Source organism: Manduca sexta, chromosome 16, assembly GCF_014839805.1.
Source record: "Manduca sexta isolate Smith_Timp_Sample1 chromosome 16, JHU_Msex_v1.0, whole genome shotgun sequence".
Lineage (NCBI taxonomy): Eukaryota > Metazoa > Arthropoda > Insecta > Lepidoptera > Sphingidae > Manduca > Manduca sexta.
The window spans coordinates 12262663-12275695 of NC_051130.1; the positions used below are offsets into that span (position 1 = coordinate 12262663).

General features: G+C 37.9%; 1 non-coding gene across 1 annotated transcript; it reads left to right on the forward strand.

Annotated features, from left to right (window-relative positions):
- Positions 1–1726: 1726 nt before the first annotated feature.
- On the forward strand, positions 1727–1799 carry Trnak-cuu. The gene has a single exon. It is a non-coding gene; the product is annotated as a tRNA-Lys (tRNA).
- Positions 1800–13033: the final 11234 nt, after the last annotated feature.

The following is a 13033-nucleotide window of genomic DNA, read 5'->3' on the forward strand; positions in this document are numbered from 1 at the left end:
TTTGTCTGTCTGTATGTTATCGATTTTATCAAAATATATTGGACGGATTATTATGAAACTTAGTATGGATATAGTTTAAGATCTTGGAAAGGCTATAGGCTACTTTATATCTCTGGAAAATATATAGCGGGACTTTTATCTTAGAAAACTCCTTTACGCGGGTGAAGTCGCGAGCAAAAGCAAGTTTAATTATATATTTTATATTTACGTAACCAAGGCTGTGTAAATTTATAATTAAGACAAACTTGGTGACGTAGTATTGCTTGCGCGTTATGACTCGTTGTCTCGGATTCGAATCCCGGGACGGATAAAATGGTATTGAGTTTAATTGCTCAGTAGCAGCTGGAGTATGGAATCTGTGCCTGATATAGATAGGTTCATCCCCTATACCAGCTATACTCTAAGTGTGATACCTCTGTCGGGGTTCCGCAAGAATTTAGAAAAAAAAAATCAAAACACCTCTCTCTGGTCGCTCCGCGGCCGCGCGGAGACAAGACGCTATGAACGTTATTTATTTATTTATTTGTATTTGTAGAAACATGTGTTACAATAGCTGGTACAATATCTCATAAGTTTGGTATCAACAATTTTATACTTGTACAACCCGTTCGCTCTAAGTTTGCCGGTCTGTGGAATGCGCGTACCCTCCCCCACGTGACAACAAAACTTATAATGTGTCATAGTTTTACCCAAATATGTACGTACACAATATTTATTGTTACAATTAAATAAAAAATATTTTTATATTGTGTTTTGCTGACGCTACTTTTTGAACATCATACCTGTCGCCAGCGGCATACTTAAAACGAGCGGGTAGTATACTTGTGAGCGCGCGTATAAAAACAATTGTTTTATTGTAGGGTTCCATCAGGGATGGACGGCAGTGTGTAGTTGGCCTCACGCTGCCGTAGACGCCGAGGGCGTCCTTCGGTGCGTGGGGGCTTCTGAGCCCCCCCCCATAGGAGACGGGCCGTAAGGCGGCACCGCGCAGGGGCGGCTGCGGTCGCAGACTAGACACTTAAACGTCAGAGGAAGCCCGCAGCCGTCCCTAATGCGCCGAAGAGGGCCACCGCGGAGTTTTAGCTGGTAGGCCGTGCATAGGTTAAGTTGTATATATGGGGTTAGGGACTCGGCCCGGCGGTCGCCTGAAGGTCACCATCAAATCCGGGCGGCTCAACGCCGGGCCGTAAGGCACGGTTACCCCAGCATAACCGCTCAGTCGCCCCCCACGAAGGCTGGGCGGTAGTAATAAGGCACTTTCTCCGCGAAAAAAAAAAGGGTTCCATCAAGTATTTTGCTTCCCAAAAAGGTTCCGTCATTTAAAAAGTTTGAGAACCACTGCCCTATACAAACTGTGGAAAGTGGGTTAATTAATTGCGCTTCTGCCTACCTCTTCTAAGCGTTAAGTAATAAAAGATTCTAGAAGTGTTTATACTATAATTGTAAATCATGATTATATTGTCTGATGTTATATGCTTGGAGTGCTCATAAATAATGGCAACATTAGACAGATATTTTAATTATAGAATATTTTTAATATTATGTCCGCATTGGTCACCCTGAGCCATAACAGATTTCAAGTGAGTCAGACGTCCAGTATCAATAACATTATAAAATATATTTTTTTAAACGTTTAAAAATCATATTGAGAATTTATTTTTAAATTTAATTGTAGTTTAATTCTCTGATTTTGGAACAGGTGTACTATTTTGACGCCGTGTTATAAGCCCGGCTAGCTCAGTCGGTAGAGCATGAGACTCTTAATCTCAGGGTCGTGGGTTCGAGCCCCACGTTGGGCGTAACTTTTTTAATTTGTTATATACATGGTGTTTAATATTAGGTTTTATTCAGGGGGTATTAAGTTTCATTTAAGGTTTGAAATATTAGGTATTGCAGATATTGTGTGTGTATCTCTATGATAATAATTATATATTGGTATAAAATGAGAAGACAAAATTACCGAATGAGGAATAAAAAAAACTTGAGTATTTCTCAAAATAATGTACGCAATGAAATAGATTTTACGAAATATTATTATGATTTTTATTGTTTTATCTGACTTTGTCTTGTTCCTTTTAATATATTCGTTTTGTCACATAATAAGATTTATAGACTGAACTTAGTGAGACAAAAAAAAGATTTCGTTACGTACATTTATTTCGTAAGATAATTAATAAGTATAACATTATTAAAACTATACAAGGTATCCCATAAATAATTTAAAATATTTTGGTATTTCATTTAAATTAAAATAATTGCTATTTTTAATTAACTTTGGCGTGTACCTACAAATAATAAACTCGACTCGTCAGAATAAAAGTACCACATTTCTACCACACATAAAACCATTAACCACGCGAATTTCCACATAAACTTCTAAACGTAACGTATTAGCATTACCAGAAATGACAATTAAACACCCAAACTGGCCAAACATAAATTAATTTGACGTCCATAAAAAGAATTTGTATAGTCGCGCCGCCTCGTTTCGCTATTCAAGTTTTTTCTCTCAAATAATTAAGCCAACGTCTCGTAAAAAACGTACAATTTATCACGTCATTATGTTCTTTAATGCCGCTTAATTTATGACAAACATTAACTGACTGTATCTAACGTGTAAAAATGATTTCAGTGTGGTCCGGAATTATTTGATCTAAATATCGTTGCCGCTAAGCTAAAATATGCTATATATGTTCCGGTTTAAGGAGGTAATAACTAGCAATAGTCTAATGTTTGGTATCAAGAATTTCAGATCCAGAGGCGGTACATTCTTTTGTATGCTAGTGTAGAGTGTAAATAAACGCTGGTGGTAGGTTATATCCGCTCCGATAGCGACCATTGTACACAAGGTATTTAAACTCGCCATAGTGGCCCACGTAAGTTTGTCGCATTCCGGGATTAGCCTGTGTGTATCTGCTTCCCACAGGCCGGCATAATTGTGTCGGCTCGTTGAGGGGTAATCATCTCTTGTCAGTCGATGTTTATTGGACTCCATTTACCATCAGGTACATTGAGGTCATTTCGCCGTGCTCTCAAAAAAGCGTTAGGGACTCAGTCCAGCCTAATTTCAATGTGTCACTGTTGTGTTACGGTTTGAAGGATGTTACAGCCAGTGTAACTACTGGACATACGAGTAACATCTAATTTCTCAGGATGGCGAGCGCAATGGAATACCAAACAATACTTTGTAAATCAACGTGTTGAATGGTGTTTCTACTGTTTACGGTCGTATCGCTTACCATCAGGCGAACGGGAAGCTCTTCTCATAATTAAAAGCAATAATAAAAAGAATAATTTTATGTAAATGTACTGACGGAAATGCCTCGGGCAGCCACGACAAAATAATTTCAGATCAATTTACAACGAATAAATTGTATTGACAGGTAATGACGTATATTTGTTGTATTCATACTCTTAGTGAACCAGTATACATGCAGTATGTTTGTCGTTCTGAAAGTGTTTCGATGGCGTAGTTGTTAGCGTATGCGGTGCGACCATGGCTTTCAAGTTCAGGGTTCGAATTCCTGGTTAGGATAAGTGATGTTGGGGTTTTTGGCTCAATATCAGCTTGGAGTCTGGGATTTGTGGCCGATATGACGATAGGCTTACCTTCACACCATGGGACAGAATACTTGGCGAAAAGTGGGTGCCCTGCGCCTCTGCATACCTCGTTCGGGGATAAAGAGTGTTATGTGTTTTGATACTTCTATAGCGAAGGTTTGAAATTTATTCGGCCTGTGATCCTCTCTATCCTTTCTCCTTGAATGTTTGCGTACAATTCCTCTTTTATCCTCAGGGTGTTGTGAATGACCATGGTAACAAATTATTAGTTTAACAACCTAATAATTAGCACATAGCACACGTTGATAGTGTAGCTACCGCACTCAAAATATTCAGAATTAGCCGTATCAGAGATTATTCCCTAAATCCAAACTCACAAACCTTACATAGTACAGGCTAGCGTGGACTAAGGCCTAAACTCTCTCATAGTAGAGACGGTCTTTGCTCAGCAGTGGGTAGTATAAACAATACTGGTATTATAATTAATAAATATTGTTAGTACAGATTGTTTTTTATAAATGCACCGCTGCCGCTTCCGCCCCCGCTTCAGTTGACAGCGCAGCTTTACAGTCAAGCAGTTGACAGTCGGATCCACACGCGCTGTACAGTTGAACGGTAATTAATGGATGCCGATACGCTTTGTGGACGCCGCCCTTTGATCTCTAGCCGTTGGATGCTGTCAATGTGGATTGGACGTTAATTCTGACGAGATGTTTTATTTTGGTTCTTATTTATGGAGTAAAGAAAATTAATCAACTTATTGTTTTAGCATTGGCGGAGTTCTAGGTTCAAGTCGTTCTTGTACAATTATTATTATAGTCAATTTTGAGATATTTAGTAGAAAAAACACGGATAGTTTAAAACGTGATAATTTTACGTCTAAAACATAGATAGAAATAACTTCGGTATGAACTGGTTGCAGTTCTGTTATCCCTCCGGGGAATATGGCGTGAGTATACACCATACGCATTGTATAAAAACTGATGCAATACCTTTATAAGAGTATAAAGGTAACCTAATTGCATCTGATGGTTAGTGGAGAAGGGTTCATGTCGACTGACGAGAGTTGTTTATATCTTGGTAGTTAACACAATGTATTATTATACACCTTCTTAGACTTCTTTCGATAAACTTAGTGGCATAAATGTATAGAAATAATTCAAGTCTATTTTTGGCTTAGATCCTAGACAACGCTAACTTAATTGCATGATTACCTCACCTAAGCATTAAGTCGTTCATACCATCCTAATGGTATGTGGTAGGACTTTTATTTCTATCCGGATTGCGACCACTATAGATAAAATAAAACCCACAGTAACCCACGTGATTGTCTTGGAATCCGGAATCATTCTGTGTATATCCGATTTCAAACAGGCCGGCATAATTATATTGACTCGCAAGGGATAGTCGCTTCTCGTCACTCGACATTCTATCTAGATCCCACTATGTTTACTATCAGGTGCAGAAGGGTCACTTTGTCGTGTGCATATAACAATGTTCTTTGCTACTACTACATCAAGATTAATTGTTAAGACCAATCCAGTCAAGCAGTATCCTGGGTTATAACGTCTATAAAAACTAAATCAAATGAGTTCATTTATTTATTATAATGATATTAGATGCATAAAGTAACGTACGACAAAAATATGGGGGTATGGGACGTGGGGTGTTATTAGTGGTATTGAGAGAAACTTATAAAAGTGATTTATTTATGGTATACTAAAACAAAATAAAATTCTACGATAGCCTAGTTGGGTGTGGAACGGACTGCTGAGATGAATATCCGCAGGTTCAAAACCCAAAGGCACCTCTGACTTTTCAAAAATTATGGGGCTGAGGTTTTGGTCAACCGAAATGTCAAAGACAAATATCTACCTACATTTTACAATTATTTCTTTTTTATTTATCTGTTTACGCTCCGATCTACGCAGAACGCGCTCACAGTGTCTTGAAGTCTGACGGCCGGTCATATGAGTTCCGATTTAATTAAATGTAGAACTGGATCCCAGGTTTGTGCAAGCTTCCAACCATCTTCTCTATTAAAATTCGGATGTTTTTTTAAATTTCAATAGCCTCGCGAATCATTCTACGTAGGAATGAATGTGCTTTGGCAAAGATTTGAGGCTTATCTAGTCCTAGATAATGGGAGCCTTCTCCAGAATGTTCAGGAACTGCGGACTAGCGACATAATTTAGTATTACCCGTCGATATTGTACAAAACCCGTACAATATCGACCTCTTTGAGAATAACAGCCCTTTTTTCGTTCCATTATTAAATAATAAGCTACCGATTGCTGTCAATTATATTTAATAGTGGTGTAACTTGTGTGCGAGCGAGATGGAGGATGCGATCCGTCTGCGAGTGACAGAGACAGATGGGATAGTTTTTGTGCTGTGTCTAGATCGCATGAAAGAATAAGGAATTGAATAGAATTATAGAGGTAAAAATATTCAGACTGTATTTGTTTGTTACCTCTAGTTTAGTGACAGCGTATATAGGTCATCAAGAGGTCTTAGGTTCCAATTTCAGATCAGGTAAGTTTGTTTGGATTATTATAACACCAATTACAAAGCACCGGATCCTTTAGAAAACTGCGTCTACAAAAAACGAAAAAACGAAAATTTCGTTTGAAATTAAGACAGTAACCAATCAAGAAAAACCAGTTTATTTATACATGTTATTAAACTTCTATTGCCTGCCTCGGTGGCATAGTTGTATTACGGTACGACTGCAGTACCGAGGTATCAAGTTCGAACCCCAGGCCGGGCAAAGTGATATTGGGTTTTCTACTCAGTATTAGCCGGGCGTCTGGAATTTGTGCTCGATATGGCGATAGGTTCGCCCCCTACCACATATTTCCTTAATCTTTACTTAACGAGCTTGGTCGAAACTTCACCACCATGTCGCTCCCTACGTCCGCTTCCATCGGAATTCACTTATATTTCACGATTTCAAAATATTTTTTATAAAATCCTAGCATTTTCCGATGCACCCTATCACATTTTGAGACGGAATACAAAGTTGCACCAGTTGCGTCAGCCTATCTATACTATTATATAAAGCTGAAGAGTTTGTTTGTTTGTTTGTTTGTTTGTTTGAACGCGCTAATCTCAGGAACTACCGGTCCAAACCGAAAAATTCTTTTTGCGTTGGATAGCCCTTTGTTCGTGGAGTGCTATAGGCTATATATCATCACGCTATACCCAATAGGAGCGGAGCAGTAATGGCTAATCTAGGAACTACCGGTCCAAACTGAAAAATTCTTTTTGCGTTGGATAGCCCTTTGTTCGTGGAGTGCTATAGGCTATATATCATCACGCTATACCCAATAGGAGCGGAGCAGTAATGGCTAATCTCAGGAACTACCGGTCCAAACTGAAAAAATCTTTTTGCGTTGGATAGCCCTTTGTTCGTGGAGTGCTATAGGCTATATATCATCACGCTATACCCAATAGGAGCGGAGCAGTAATGGCTAATCTCAGGAACTACCGATCCAATCTGAAAAAATATTTTTGCGTTGGATAGCCCTTTGTTCGTGGAGTGCTATAGGCTATATATTATCACGCTATACCGAATAGGAGCGGAGCAGTAACGGCTAATCTCAGGAAATACCGATCCAAACTGAAAAAATATTTTTGCGTTGGATAGCCCTTTGTTTATGGAATGCTATAGGCTATATATCATTACGCTATACCCAATAGGAGCGGAGCAGTAACGGCTAATCTCAGGAACTACCGATCCAAACTGAAAAATATTTTTGCGTTGGATAGCCTTTTGTTCGTGGAATGCTATAGGCTATATATCATTACGCTATACCCAATAGGAGCGGAGCAGTAATGGCTAATCTCAGGAACTGCCGATTTGAACTGAAAAAATATTTTTGCGTTGGATAGCCCTTTGTTCGTGGAGTGCTATAGGCTATATATCATCACGCTATACCTAATAGAAGCGGAGCAGTAATGGCTATTACTTAATCTCAGGAACTGCCGATTCGAACTGAAAAAATATTTTTGCGTTGGATAGCCCTTTGTTCGTGGAGTGCTATAGGCTATATATCATCACGCTATACCGAATAGGAGCGGAGCAGTAACGGCTAATCTCAGGAAATACCGATCCAAACTAAAAAAATATTTTTGCGTTGGATAGCCCTTTGTTTATGGAATGCTATAGGCTATATATCATTACGCTATACCCAATAGGAGCGGAGCAGTAACGGCTAATCTCAGGAACTACCGATCCAAACTGAAAAAATATTTTTGCGTTGGATAGCCTTTTGTTCGTGGAATGCTATAGGCTATATATCATTACGCTATACCCAATAGGAGCGGAGCAGTAATGGCTAATCTCAGGAACTGCCGATTTGAACTGAAAAAATATTTTTGCGTTGGATAGCCCTTTGTTCGTGGAGTGCTATAGGCTATATATCATCACGCTCATACCTAATAGAAGCGGAGCAGTAATGGCTATTACTTAATCTCAGGAACTGCCGATTCGAACTGAAAAAATATTTTTGTGTTGGATAGCCCTTTGTTCGTGGAGTGCTATAGGCTATATATCATAACGCTATACCTAATAGAAGCGGAGCAGTAATGGCTAATCTCAGGATCTACCGATTCGAACTGAATTTTTTTTTTGCGTTGGATAGCCCTTTGTTCGTGGAGTGCTATGGGCTATATATCATCACGCTATACCCAATAAGAGCGGAGCAGTAATGGCTAATCTCAGGAACTACCGATTCGAACTGAATTTTTTTTTAATGTTGAATAGCCCTTTGTTTGTGGAGTGCTCTAAGTTATATATCATCACGCTATGACCAATAGGAGCGGAGCAGTAATGAAACATGTTGCAAAAACGGGGACAATTTATTAGTTTTGAGAGCTTCCGTTGCGTGCGCTGCATAAACGGTTAGTTATGCAACAATGATGTATGACGGGATTACTCCTCTTAAAAAGTTCTAAAAAATATATTATAAAACAAAGTCCCCGCTGCATCTGTCTGCCTGAATGTGTTAAACTCAAAAACTGCCCAACGTATTAAGATGAAATTTGGTATGGAGACAGTTTGAGACCCTGGGAAGAAGAAGGCTCCCGGGAAACTACTACTTTTATGACGGAAAACTTTAGCCTGAAAAACTTTATAACGCGGGCGGAGCCGCGGGCAAAAGCTAGTCATGGAATAAAAGGCGTGAGTGTACATTCTCTTAAAATAAATAACACATCATTAAAAACTACTCGAACCTTTTTTAATACTCGAAATTATTAACACAATAAAAAATATAACAAGTTCCCACGAGAATGATACAGATGAATTGTATGAGACATTTGCAAATGGTTGATATTCGTCAAAGCTGGCAGAGGTCCCAGCGGCGTCTGCGTTCAAAATAACCCTTTTTAATTAAACGAGACGCGCCAATAAACAGTTAATTTTAACATTCCCTGTAACTGTATCTATTGTTGTATTACGTGTTGGTATTTATGGATCATTTCTATTGGCTATACGATGGTAATTAACAAAATATTTATTTCTTTTAATATTGTTTGATAGTCAATTTCAGTTGATATTTTTTTGTTTAATTTAATTTGTTGAATATGTAATTGAATTGGCAAGGAATAAAAGGCTTTTTATTTTATATATTTTATTATTTCTTATTCGATGGTAATTGCACCCAATAGTGAGTATAACTATACTTGAGAGTTTGTACGAGCTCCTCGATTCCTAGTTAGTATTAATAGTCTTTAATAACCAGGCAAAAAGATAAAGAAAAATAAATTCATGGTCGGCAGGTTAATAAACGCAAGCGATATTGTTTTCAAATGATTCAAACTAGATCCAAAAACGGAGGATAATTTGCTGAATTTACATATATATAAAACTCAATGTTGCAAAACTTTTAAGTCATTTGGACTGCTAACCGTCGTTATAAAGTAATTTCCTTCTGTTAGAGTCGCTTAAAAAAAGTACCAATTTTAAAAACCATAATAATAATATATTGATTACAAAAATCGTGTTACATTGCGTTTCTTTAAACAATTTAATAGCCAACAGAAACCAACACGTAATAACATAAAGGGTGTAAAATGACTGAAAGGCGGGAATCCGAATAATCGAAGGTCGTTAACAATGGTACGAAAGATAATAGATATTCCAGACTCGAGATGAGAGATCCGAGCATTCGCCGAAACGCGAGAACCTTGCTTACAACTGCTAGAAATGTTGGCAATTAAATGAAAATGCACGCGAAAAGCGTTCCAAATTTAAAATGTTGCGAGATTAATTAATCACGAGTGGAATTAAATTTATAGAGAATTTAAAATTGGAACGTGAGAATTAATGATTTTTATCGTGTGAGAATATTAAATTCTTTATAAATTAATTGTTAAATAGAATTGGGCTTTGTGGATGATTGATTGAATTTTTATTCTAAAAATTAGCTTTGCCCGCGTTATGTAGTTTTTCGGGATAAAAGTATAATGTCCTTCCCAGGGTCTTAAACTATCTCCATACCAAATTTCATCGAAATCCGTTAGGTAGTTTGTGAGAAATTGATGATTTACGTAGTCAAGATTCATGCAAGATAAGAATGATCAGAAACTAGTTGACTGACCGTTCCATTATGCATAGTAAGCTCGCTGTCGCAACTAGCAGTCGAAGGAACACGTCGATCAATATCAGGCAGGCATCAGTCAGACACTGTAATTACCTCGCATGCTTAGCTTGCAGCTATACAACGTGCAGCAGGATTATATAGTTTTCAGATGATTTAGAGCATGGTGTGACTAACTGATAACTAATATATTTATGTTGTATGATGTCGTAGGCGACGGTGTGACAAACTGATATCTAACATATTTAGTATTTACATTGTATGTTGACTTTTAACGAAAAATGGGGATAGATTTAGGTTTTATAGAATTTCATTGAAGAAAAGAAGGTAGTCTTACTAGTACCGAATTTATACTTTCCATAAATCGCGCTCTTAGTAAAATAATGACCTATTTAAAAATTGTTTATTTGTGGGAAGCGTCAAAAACTAATTTCTGTTTGCGACCGTTTTTTCATGTTATAGGTTTCATTTTTGACCTATCTTTAATAAGTTCAATTTAATAGTAACATAAAAATATCGCAAACAGAAATTAGATTTTTGACCATTTCGACAAATTAACAATTTTGGTGTAAGTCATTATTTTATAAAGATTGCGAAATATACTATTCTGCGGGGAAATAGTGCCTAATTGCAACTATGTTATTCCCCAAGCCTCTGCCGCCTTTTTTATACGTATATGGCAGTGATCCCACTGTACCTGGTGTAAGTGGAGTGGGGTCCAATAGAATATCGACTGACGAGTTATGATTACCCCTCGACAGTCGACACAATTATACCGGCCTGTTGGAACTGGATATACACAGGCTGATCCCGAAACGCGACACACTGTGGGCTACTATGGGTTTTAACACCTTATGCACAGTGGTCATTATGCGGACAGATATAAAATATATCCTACCATTAGTAGGATGTTATCGTACAAAAAAGGTACAATGGTTGCGCCTCTGCATACCCCTTCGGGGATAAATGCGTGGATGTTATCGTACGAAAAAGGTACCCTGTTTGCGCCTCTGCATACCCCTTCAGTGATAAATGCGTGATGTGTGTGTAATTATAAAACTTATTTCGTGGCTAGGGGACATAATGATCTTTACGAGGTCTTAACAAAGCGTAATATAGACGCGAGTCGTTAAAATTCGCATTTTTGAACGCTTCCATTATCTAATACGAATGCTTTCTATAAGGGTATGGCTATTAATCCAGTCGAAACTCCTGCTAGGAGCCGGGTGAGGTGCCACTGCGAGCGAATTTCGAATGAAATGTTTATATAATTGTTATATGTGAACTGCATTGTCCGTGGTTGTCAGTGTTCACTTTTAATCTTTGTTTAGAAATTAAACTGTTTGCACTTACTTTCATGCTCTTTTAACTTGTTTAGATACCCAATAACATTTTATTGGGTATATGGTAGATATATGCAGTTACATTTAACTGCATACATCTTATTTAATTAATGGGAAAGTCTTGCCTATTAACATTTTTAATAATAATTAGTATTTTATTAATGAGGAGGTAAACACATCTTTCTCACTGGATCAATTATATTATAGATAATCTTGTATAACAAAATGCACTGCGCTTACCATCCTGAGGCATTAGATGAAATCACAATGTCCGATAGGAAAGGATAGAATTTGCGTATATGCTGGCAGCAGAAATAGACAGAATAGCTGATGGTAGGCTATATTTTATATCGGCTCGGATAGGAACCACTGCACAAAAAGTGTTTAAGCCCGCCATTGTGCCCCACGTAAGTGTATCGCGTTCCAGGATCAGCTTATGCCTGTTGTTAGCTACCATTAACAACAGGCCGGCATAATTGTGTCAACTGCGAAGGGTTAATCATCTGTCGTCTGTCGACATTCTATTGGACTCCACTCCACTTACCATCAGGGGCAGTGGACTCACTTTCAGGTGCCCGTATAATAAATAGATGTCAAAGTAGTATCTATCAACCCAGCCGGACTTATTTGTACGATACACCACACACTTATTATTTTTCGTCATCGTACATGATAAACAAAGATATGACACCATATAACAGTCTGTTAACTTGACTATAACAAAAGATAACACGAATGTTGATTGCATATTGAACAGGTGCAAAGAAATCACTTTGCTATGCTCGAATAAAAAAAAGAACATCAATATCCGCTGAAAGTGAGACTGCACTCTTATAGCGGTCATAAAATAAATCACACGAGTTTATGGCCCAACTATTCCGCCATTAAAATATGGTGAAACGGTTAACGTTTGCAGTAAGAGGAAAAACGAAAAACTAATGGGTCACTTACGGTAAAAAAATAATAAATACACTTTTTAGGGTTCCGTTACCGAGGTATTGAGGAAATCTTAATTTCATAGTTTAGTGGAATTTACTATTTCACTTTTTTCATATTCTGAGGTAGGCAGAGGTGAAACTTAGCTTGTTATCTTAGTTCGTCATATAACTGTGAGTTTGCTACTATTTACCGAGCACAATCCTAAGCTTCGATTTGTTAAGTACAAAAAATCCAAGTATTAACTGAATGGTCCCGAGATCTAAACCTCAGTATGAGAGTCTCGCCGCAATACAACTTCGCCACCGAGTTTCAGTCAATACTAATATATATATAATATCAGCCCTGTATTATATACTGTCCCACTGCTGAGCACGGGCCTCCTCTACTACTGAGCGGGATTAGGCCTTAGTCCACCACGCTGGCCTAGTGCGGATTGGTAGACTTCACACACCCTTGAAAATTCTTATAGAGAATTTCTCAGGTATGTAGGTTTCCTGACGATGTTTTCTTTAGCCGTTAAAGCAAGCGATAATTCACAAAGAATACACACATAATTTTTTAGAAAAGTCAGGTGTGTGCCTTTGG